The sequence below is a fragment of the Lepidochelys kempii genome, chromosome 13 (genome assembly GCF_965140285.1).
Source record: "Lepidochelys kempii isolate rLepKem1 chromosome 13, rLepKem1.hap1, whole genome shotgun sequence".
Taxonomy (NCBI): Eukaryota; Metazoa; Chordata; order Testudines; family Cheloniidae; genus Lepidochelys; species Lepidochelys kempii.
The window spans coordinates 13,504,333-13,514,711 of NC_136392.1; positions in this window are offsets into that span (position 1 = coordinate 13,504,333).

Below are 10,379 nucleotides of genomic sequence, written 5' to 3' on the forward strand. Positions count from 1 at the left end.
TGTGCTGTATAGCGCGATACATTTAACTGCATATTTTACAATAACACTGGGGTAATGCTTGATTTACAGAACAGGTACAACTTGGGCAGAAACAGTACAAGTTCAAAACCATGTGCTGCACTGCTTTGGAGGGGAGGAGGTAGGTGAGGGGCCATCCTGATTTAGTGGACTATTATGACATTTAATGCCACAACCAATGTTATGGTAAGTGTCCAAAGGGGTTCTGTCAAAAGCCTCTGCCCTACTTGGGACTGACTCCCTGTGGTTGGACAGGGAACAAGTCTTGGAATGGCATCAGGTGGAGTCAAGGAGCAGCCACTTGTCTGGGTACGTCTCACTTGGAGCCGAAGCTGTAATTTCCAGCTCAGTACACACGTAACATGCGCTGATTGAGCTAGCATGCTAAAAATAGTAGCATGGAGGCAGTGGCAGGACCTGTGGGATGGGCTAGCCGTCCAAGCAAGTACCAAGGGTCTTGGATGGGATTGTGCTCTGGGCAGGCAGATTGTGCTCTGGGCACCCCCCGGCCCCACCCCTTCTGCCCAAGCCCCTCCTTGTGGCTGGAGCCCTGAGGCCCCCCTCAGAGGAGTCCTGGGCTAGCTGGAACCACCTCAGCCACACCATGGCTCCCCCTCTGAGACCCAAAGCCACCCCACAGGAAAAGCTATTCTCTCTTCCCGAAGAACCTGAGCTTTTGATATGCACCTTGCAGGCTCTGCAGCAGCTGAGGAGATGGTATGTGCTATTCAGCTTCCTGGGTTCATCAGTAATCTCCCTGGAGGGAAATTACTGATGAACCCAGGAAGCTGAATAGCACATACCATCTCCTCACCCGCCCCGGAACCTGCATGGGACATAATAATAAGCAAAAACTTCCCCCGTGCAAACCTCCAAAACCTGCAACCAGGTACGGAGGCTTAGCCTCCCCGGCCTATTATACCCACTGCCTTTGTGTGGCTACACTTCCAGTCGTAGCGTGTTCTATAGCTCAGTCAAAGCTAGCACACATACATCTATCCACAGTGGAAGTTACACCTCCAGCTCGAAGTGCAGACATGTCCGCCATTACTGGTGATACTTCAGCCAGGAAACACAGTAGAAGTTAACGATGTTAGGAGCAGTATTAGCTTCTGTGCTTCACTGTCCTTTCCCTGTGGGGACGGAAAAGGGCTTGGCATAGCAGGGACAGAGAACAGCAGCAATAGAAGCCTGACTCCTGAGTGCTGGAGCTCTTTCCCATGAAATACTCGGCTTTGTGGGGTGTTAAGGACTGCCCCTTTTGCCCCCAGGGAACCACATCCCATTTCGGCCAGGAAGATGTAGTCAGTAGAAACTGTTAGCAAGGAGAACATACTGCAGAATCCTCTTCCTCCTGCGGAGGTTACCATGGGGAGGAACGTCCCTCTGTATTTTGTCAAACTATGCCACATTTCACATTGATGGTTCTAGCTGTCTCTGTGCCACTGAGAGAGTTTAATACAGTACCAAAGTGCCCTAACCTTGGGCTCATTGTGAAAAAACAACTATTTTGATAGAGAGAGAGATAATTCATTTTCTCTGGCAGGCCTGTCTATAAGGAGCAGGTAATGTGTTTTAACATAGTGACTTTCTTTGGAAATTTTCCTTGACATGTTTGAGCTGGTTTATGAACAGGAAAGGTTAGAATCCTTGGCAGAAATTTAAATTGCATTAATGTTCTCTTAACAATACTGCAGATGAACTTTATATAAGAAGCCAAAAACAGGTATTTATGGAGGACATTGGTGACAGGGCTGCTGTGAAAATAGAGAAGAGGAAAAAAAAATCACCAAACAGAAAAGAAATGAACCAAAGAAATCAGAAATGGAAAATACCTTTTACATACTCTGGCGGAGAGATTAAGTATGGCATTACTAATGAAGACTTGGAGCAGAAATATACCCATATTTTCCAGTGCTCTGCCTGGGCATTAATCAAAAGCTTTGGAATAGGACAAAAGAGCAATTTAAAGTGCAAAACAGCCAAGAGGAAAATTAATCCAACTGCAACCAGGCTTTAGGAAATTTTGCAGTTGCTCCAACATTTTTATAATGTTCCAAAGTTTTACCAAATGAAAGTTACTGAGCAATCTCTGTGGATGAAATGCAATGCTGTTCAGAAAGCCAGCACACAACCCTTTCATCACTGTAGTCCTAGCTGGCAGGTTGAAATGGGGCCAAGGCCTTTTTGTGGCCCATCATGAAGGACTTAATTTCACTCTGTGTGCAGTTTCTATGATATTTCTTCCTGCCCTATTAACACAAAATGTGACTGTGAAAACCTTCTATAAGCAGCATGAAAGCTCTACCCAAAGCATGACTCTCCAATGTGTGAAGTCAACATTTAGCACTGAATCCTTAATTTTTTTGCCAGGTTGCTGGAAGCATAAATATTGCAGCATTGCTAAAATCTCATGATTTTATCAACAGTCTTATAATACTTAGTGTTTGTCTTAAAGCACCAGCTCCCAGGGTCATGCTATTTTGACCAGTAGTAGAGCCAGGGATTTGAGCAGTGGGGGGACGGGTCTGTAAGGGGTATGTGTGTTGGAATGTGATGTGTCATTGATGGTGCCACCTTCAGTTATATCTATTGGCTTCAATTATACCTATGCAGTTAAAGGGCATCTGGAGTTGTCCCCCCTCCCCCCTGCCCATAATTAGCTCTGTCACTGATTTTAAGAGAATCTCAGTTTTCATTTTTAAAAAATTAAGCAAGGTTTTAGCTGTTGTGGTTATGGAATAAAAAACATGACCTGAGTGCTGAGAAACCAGAAGTAAAATATTAAGAACACCTAAATGATTGGTTTTTTTTTAACAAACATGATTAACATGATTTCTGAATGCTTGGGATTCGCAATACTGATAAATAGCTTATTTGGGGGGAAAACTGAAATGGGATCTAATCCAGTTGGAGAAACTTTAAAAGGCCTTGACAACACAGAGCCATACCGGAGTGGCTGGTTACTCAGTATTATTAGCTTTGGAATATTGAGGTGGGTGCTGGTAGGCAGAGGTGATGCATGGGCGGGGCATACAGGGTCATGTGCCTCCCCAGAGTGGCAGCTTGGCTTGTACTGAGCATGCTCACATGGATTGAGCATGCTCAGTAACATCTGCTGAAGCCACTGCCCTCACTCTGCCCCCCACCCCATTAGCTGGTACAAGTTGTCTCTGCTGGTAGGCTAGATATTTTTAAATCACTAGTGAATGGACCACACCCTGAAAAGTTTCCCATTAAAAAACATTAGGAGTTTCTCCAAAGTGCTTGGGCTTGGCTTGATTCTGCCGGCACATACTGCCGTGTGTAGTGCTCACCACTCTGAGCAGCACCCACTATCTTCAAAGGGCAAGTGTTTGTTCAAATGTCTGCCATTGCTTTGCAGCCTGGCTGCCTTCCATATATTCAGCCATCTTCTTACTTGTTTTTTTCCCTGCTGCCGAATGTAAATAGGAAGAAAACTTCAAAAACCCTTTGGGGATGTTTATAGAATGACTGTGGATTAGGTTGTGACTCAGCAACATCTCTGAGGGGCGGTGCATTAACTGCACAAAGCCAGGAGTAGCCCCAGGGTGGCTTGTGTGTATCTCTGAAGCAACTCTGTGCAGCAATTCCTCCCTGCTTCCTCATGGTTGGGGGCGAAGCAAAGGAGGAGTTTACTGCTGGCCTGGATCCACAGTAAACCACAGCACACCCTGCATTAGTTCAGGTACTCTGACCAGTGAATAGAGGACGGCAGGCAGAGCCATGAATCTTCCTATTCCTCATCTCAACCTTTCCCACCCACCCACTTACTGGGATCCAGGTAGCCGACATAGTGGTTTCAATGGGGCTCTCTCTCTCCGTTACTCCTTTGCATGGGCAGCTAATACAAGTCACAGTGCAGCTCTTTCCTGGGAAAGATACAGAACAGTGGTTCTCAACCAGGGGTCTGGGGCCTCCTGGGGGGCTGCAAGCAGGTTTCAAGGGGGCTGCCAAGCAGGGCTGGCGTTAGACTTGCTGGGGCCCAGGGCAGAAAGCCAAAGCTCCGCCACATGGGGCTGAAGCGCAGGGGACATACCCCGCCATCTGGCACTGAAGCTGAAGCCTGAGCAACTTAGCTTCATGGGCCCCCCTGTGGCATGGGGCCTGTGCAATTGCCCTGCTTGCTGCCCCCTAATGCTGGCCCTGGCTTTTATATGCAGAAAACCAGTTGTTGTAGCACAGGTGGGCCATGGATTTTTATAGCATGTTGGAGGGGTGGGGGAGGGGCTCAGAAAGTAAAAGATTGAGAACCCCTGATATAGAAGACAAGAGCCAGGATGCTGTTTACAATCAGTTTTCTTCCCCCCTGTTAAGAAGTAATTCACTCCTGCTCTTTTCTCAGGACACATCCACTGGCTCCTCCAGACTCATGGGCAAACCTTGCTACAGCCCTGGGTTTCATTTTGTACAAAATTTAGGAATAATTTGCTTTTTAAAACTAAGCTCCAATTTGTCTTGTCTTTTTCAGTAACTCTAGGAACCTGCAGAGGGAATTTTCAACCAAAGTCTTTAGCGCTTCAGCACGTCATGAGAGGCCAAAAACTCCAACAACAAATACTCTAACAGGCCTTAGCCTCCTTACTCTTGGGCACTATTTGCTCCCACAAAAAATGCATCCATAATTTTGAACCCACAGTGGAGTTGCAGTGGAAAAATCTCAATAGGAACAAGTCTAGCTTCAGCAATCAGGTAGCTAGTTGGATAAATCCTAAAATTTGTGCCTGCAATGAATTGCAAACAAAAATGTTGTGGATACATTTTTTGGAGGCAAAAATCATGAGCTGAGTCTTTGAAAACTGTTCCCATAAAAGCCTTTTCTAAGCACTGAGACACTGATGAGCCGCTCCATAAGTGCAACTCCAGTCTCAGTTGTTCTTGCAGCTGTTGCACTCTCTCTTGTGTAGGGCATAATGTCTGGTGGGACAAAGACACCAAACTAGCCCTCACAGTCCTCACTCACAAAACCTGCAGGATCATATGGTCTCCATGCAGATCACAGTTCTGTGGGACACATTTCTTCAAACCTTCCCTTTTTTCTGCATCAGAACCACACCAGTTCTGCCAGGTCAGTACCCTCTGCAGCCATGCAGCTGGGAACAGGATTAATTTCATTTGAAAGCATTCACTGAAGGGAAAAGGCCTTACCTTCCACAAGATATTGGAACAAGGTAAGCATGGAATTGCATTTATTTTCTTTAGTTCCCAAGGGATGTGCCCAAACTGAAAAACCATATCCAGAGCCCAAATTCACATCTTTTTGGCATCACTGCACTGAAATAAATGGCAAAGCAGAACGTTAAATCTACACCCCTACTGTACCTGGGGATAACTGGATTTGAACCCAGAGATGAAGGTGTGGTTTAGGCCCGTGTCTAGTTCCCAGGCATGGAATTTTGATCAGCTTTGCATTTCATTGTGAATTTCTGTGGTACTGACAGACCCAGAGACATTTTGCGATGTGAGACATTAAAGCTGGGTTGGAGTGGATGATAATTGTTTAGAGCAGACAAATGTGGACTGCGTGCCGAGACTATAAAGCAACAGCTGCACTTTAATTAAAACTTATGCCCTATATATCTTTGACTGTTTGAGTGTTTCTTTGTTTTTAATGAAATTTTTAGATAAAGGGAGCTTTTTAAATTACGCTTCTAGCTGGTGGTGCTCTCCTTTCTTATTCATTTTTTGCTATCATGACTTTTTTCAATTTACATTAACAGATTAGGCCATATCAGAGCTCACGAGTTTATTAAGGGTGACGGCAGCAAAACACAATACTATTTCTTGATCTACTCAGTAACTGTAGCGTTAGTCACAGTGTGTACCGCACAGACACAGAGTTTTCCTGACCTATAGGGATATTAAGCATATTTGACAAACAATAGTGAATGAAGCCTCAACACATGCCCATCAATCAAATGCCTCAATATTTACATAAATTAATATTATTATTCTCATTCTGTGGATTGGGGGAACTGCTACAAAGAGCAGGGCTTGTGGAAATTGATCAGAATAGCCATTGTGAAATAAGCTTATTCCACAATACTATATAGCTGTTCTGGTTCATTTCTTTATGTAAACAAGCCCTTAGATTTTTAAAAGGACTGAGCGTGACCACAGCTCCAGTGGAAGTCAATGGGAAGTGCTTTCCACTAGTAGGTCTAGAAAGAAAAACCTGAAGCACCGAGTCAATTGACTGAGGTTTGCAGTATTCAGGCTGCGGAGATACAAATGCAGTGTAGATATATTTGGGCTCAGGCTGGAGCCCAGGCTTTGAAACCCACCGATGGGGGAGGATCTTGGAATCTGGACTCCAGCCCGAGATGGAATGTCTACAGTGCTATTTTTAGACTTGGAGCCTGAGTGCCACTTGCCTGAGTCAACTGACCTGGGCTCCGAGACTCAGAGCCATGGGTTTTACTTTCAGTATAGACCAACTCTCACTTGCAAGCATGGAAGTCTGGAGAAAGAGGAAACCAAAATAAAAGTATGAAGGGGGGGAGGGGGCAAGAAATGCAAAAGAAGCAAAATGAAAAGGGCAAAAATTTACATCCATTTTCTTTCTTGTGGTAATTAAAGTAAAAGATTCCTTTGTTTACCTTTGTGCAAACTATCATGCAGGCCAAATTTTCTGATTTCACATGTGGGAAGTTATAAAATTCTAGTCATTTTACCTTGCAAAGCAGATAAACTTGGTTTGCTTTAGGCCTTCAAGAGCCAGGCAGGAAAAATGAAATGAAGGTCAGGAAGATTTATTCCTTAGAGCCCTGAGCATGGGTGGATAAATTCACTCTTTCCTGTTCAAATTCAAATATCTTGCAAACTGCTTGCTGCAACTTTAATCTTCATGCAAAATAACTGCTGAGTATAAACAGTGCTTACATCAATCTTTCTATAAATGTAAGCAAAACAGTCTATAGAAGTATGAATAAAGATTTGATTAAGAAGTGACAGCAGAAATTTGTGATAATGAAGGGATGAACAGTGTTGGTTTGGAGACTTGCCAGCTACTTGCAATTAATTTTGTTAGCAAGTCACCAGGATACCTGCTGGCTTAGAAACTGAGTGGGCATTTTGCTACCCAGGCTCGGTGGGATCTGTGAAGAATGTGGGAGAGATCTATAATATTTTTTATAATTATTAGGTGAGCCTGTGTGTGTTTGATGGTTATTGTGTTGCTTACTAAAGGATAACTAAGGATTAAGTCAGTATTAGGTGGTTTTTGCACACCTGCTTCATTCTGTGTCTGATTCCAACTGGCTGTGCAAAATAAAAAGAGCTATACAGCACCCTACTCAGACTCTCTGGTCTGAGAAGCTCAGCCCTTAAAGGCACAGTCCTCAATATCAAAACCATTGCTTAACTGCCAATAGAGAGGTCAAGGCCCTCCTGCCAGACTGCTTCAGAGTCAGAGACCCTAAGGATCCAGGGTCCATGGCAGACTGCCCTGAAATCAGGTCTCCATTTCCTTTCATGGAAAATTTAAAAGTTTGTTTTTGTTCTGAATCAGACCAAAAATCAAATTCTGAAACATTGGAATCCTCTGAAAGATGGAATCACTTTTCTCTGCACTGCTCTGCTTCTACTAATTGAGCTAAAGGAGAAAGCTTTAGTTTTCAGATGTAGAGGGTGAGCAGCATTAGAACTTTTAAAGTGCACGAGTAATGACCCTCGATGCTGGGTCATTAGCAGGAATAGCACAGGCCTCTACAACTTGAGCTGAAAGGGCAAGTCCATTAGTTGGTAATAGCAGAAGGCGTCTATCTACATCTGCCTGGGCAAACAACTAGAAAGGGATATTGATGCACTTTTCCAGTGTATTACACACAGAGATATTTGCACCTACACATTGTGAACACGTGAACATACATGCAGTAGTGTTACCCTGAAAAATGGATTCTTGAGTGTTCCAGATGACCAGACTTTTGCCCTCTTAAGATGAATACACTAAAGGACACGGGTATAACTGTCTGAAAAAGTAATTGACACAGCCAGTATTCTTTTCCAAAACAAAGTATCTTGTTACTAATGTAGCTAATAATCCTCAATACAGAATATTCTAAAACAATCCTAAACAAGGCACAAAATCCCTCACACAAATCCCTTATTGCAAATTTAAAGAGCATTCAAACTATAACAGCATACAGTCTAAATAATGCTGAGCAAAGCACTTTGCTACAAATGGCCAGTTTGTAACAAATCGCTGACAGCAGTTCTTAAATTTGTTCTAAATCAGTGGTCACCCAACAGTGGGGCATGCCCTCCTAGAGGGGTGCAGAGGAACATTGGCGGGTGGAGGGGTACATGGTGGGGCCTGGACCAATCCCAACTGTGGGGGGGGGGAGAGGAGAAAGTGTGTTGGAAGTGAGCACCACACAGTCCCCACTCTAACCCCTGCCCAGCTCTGACCCCAGCCACATCTCCACTCTGCCCCCTGCTGCACTCCCAGCTCCAGCTCTTGGCCCAGTTCGGCCCCGGGGCTCCGCTCTCCTTCCCTAGACCAGCTCCCTCTGTAGCCCCAGCTCTCCCCCATTCCCTGTTCTGCCCTCAGCTCTGCCTTCAGTCCAAGCTCCTTTGCTGAGCCAACTGTGCTGTAATGGGTGGTGGGGGTGTGTGTGTGTGGCGTGAACAGATTCCAGTACTGGTAAGGAGGGGGACGTTCAACAGGAAAAGTTTGGGTACCACTGCTCTAAATTTTATACAGAAAGTTGCAATTAATAACAGTATTTTATTCATTCTTATTAACACTCTCCCCCCCACCCGTATATACTACCCTACACTATGTGCTAGATGATAGGTAAAAACTAACAGGCTTACTTTATAAAACCTTTTAGAGTTGCTACTGTTTGTTGCTGAAGTGGTTTTTTCCAAGTGTTCTCCCTAGGATTCTAAAACTGACACACACTCTCTCTCCCCAGAATTTTGTAGTTGTTGTTACTATTGCTATTATCCCTGTTTGGTTATCTCTCTTTCAGCAGCTTCTTTTGCTCTATTGAGTTTTAAGAGCAGCCAGTACCTAACAGGCTTTGTTACACCTTCTGTATGAGAAGACTTTGAAGTGCATGTGCAAATCTAAAACTGGTCCAATATTTTTTCTGTAACAGACAAATGACATGCTGTGCTTTTATATAAAGATCTTTGAGTGAAAGTGCTGACGCTGGTGGTAGTAAGATGGAAAGTTTTAGCTCTTTGTATGACTCTGAGCATGAAGAAAGGCAAGAGAAAAGGTGTATAAAAGTAATTGAATAAAAGGAAACCAAATGAATCATTTAATAAAGGGTTGATTAAACCTGAAAAGTTGTTACACCTCACGTTTTTCATTAGCAGGCATATTTAGATGATTTCATTTTTTCTTGATCCTCCTTCAGAGGCAGTGTGTAATTTCATTAAGAGGCCCACTCCAACTTCTACTGAATTCAGCGAGAGTCCTCGCATTGCCTTAAATGGTAATCAGAGCCAATCCGTATAGAAGTAGTAATTCTTTTTGATGAAACCTCACTAGAATTTTGTAAATCCTGTATCAATCACTCTACTATGATAGGCCCTGCAGAGAGTTTGGGATATGTTTAACTTTACGCATATGTCTAGTCCCATTGAGCTCAATGAGGTTACTCAGGTTCATCTTTGCAGGACTGGGGCCCTGGTTGGAAACTGGCTCCAATAATTTGTCTAGGTTTTACCTTCTCTTCGCAAAAGTTAGGTATAACCACTTTATTGAGGTGTCTTGCAGGGAATCAGTTAAAGATAGTGATAACTTCTGGCTTATCAGGACAATATTAGCAATTAATGGGGATGTATTTGGTCAGTCCCAAGTGATTAAATGATTCTAAATACATTTGAAATTCTAATCTATGATCTTTAACTACAAAAGTTACCACATAAAGTTCAAAGTGCAATAAATAAAGACAGCGAATATCATTTTATTTTTTCTATCATTTCATTTTAGTTGTTCAACTAGAATAGGACATTAGCACATCCTCTGGAGTTTTCTAAAGTAGCTATTTTGGATTTTACTGAGTAGCTGAAAACTAATGAAGTGATATTCCAAATTTTTGCAGTGGTTTCATTCTAATAAAACTGCCCAAAATTCCAGACTTAGATTTTACTCATATTTGTACAGCCAGTTATTGTGATGGCATGCACACGTGCAGGAACTGTAGTGGTAAGAAAACTTTTGCATGTACATATGCAAATACCAAATTCTGAAAATTCAGATGCAGTTGTTTATATGAAACTTATCTGAACTCTTTCAGATTTTTTCAGATTTTTGAGTCTGCAAAACTTAACAGGAAATCTTTTGAGAACAGCTCAGTTGTGAGTGTGTTTATGGTACAGTACTC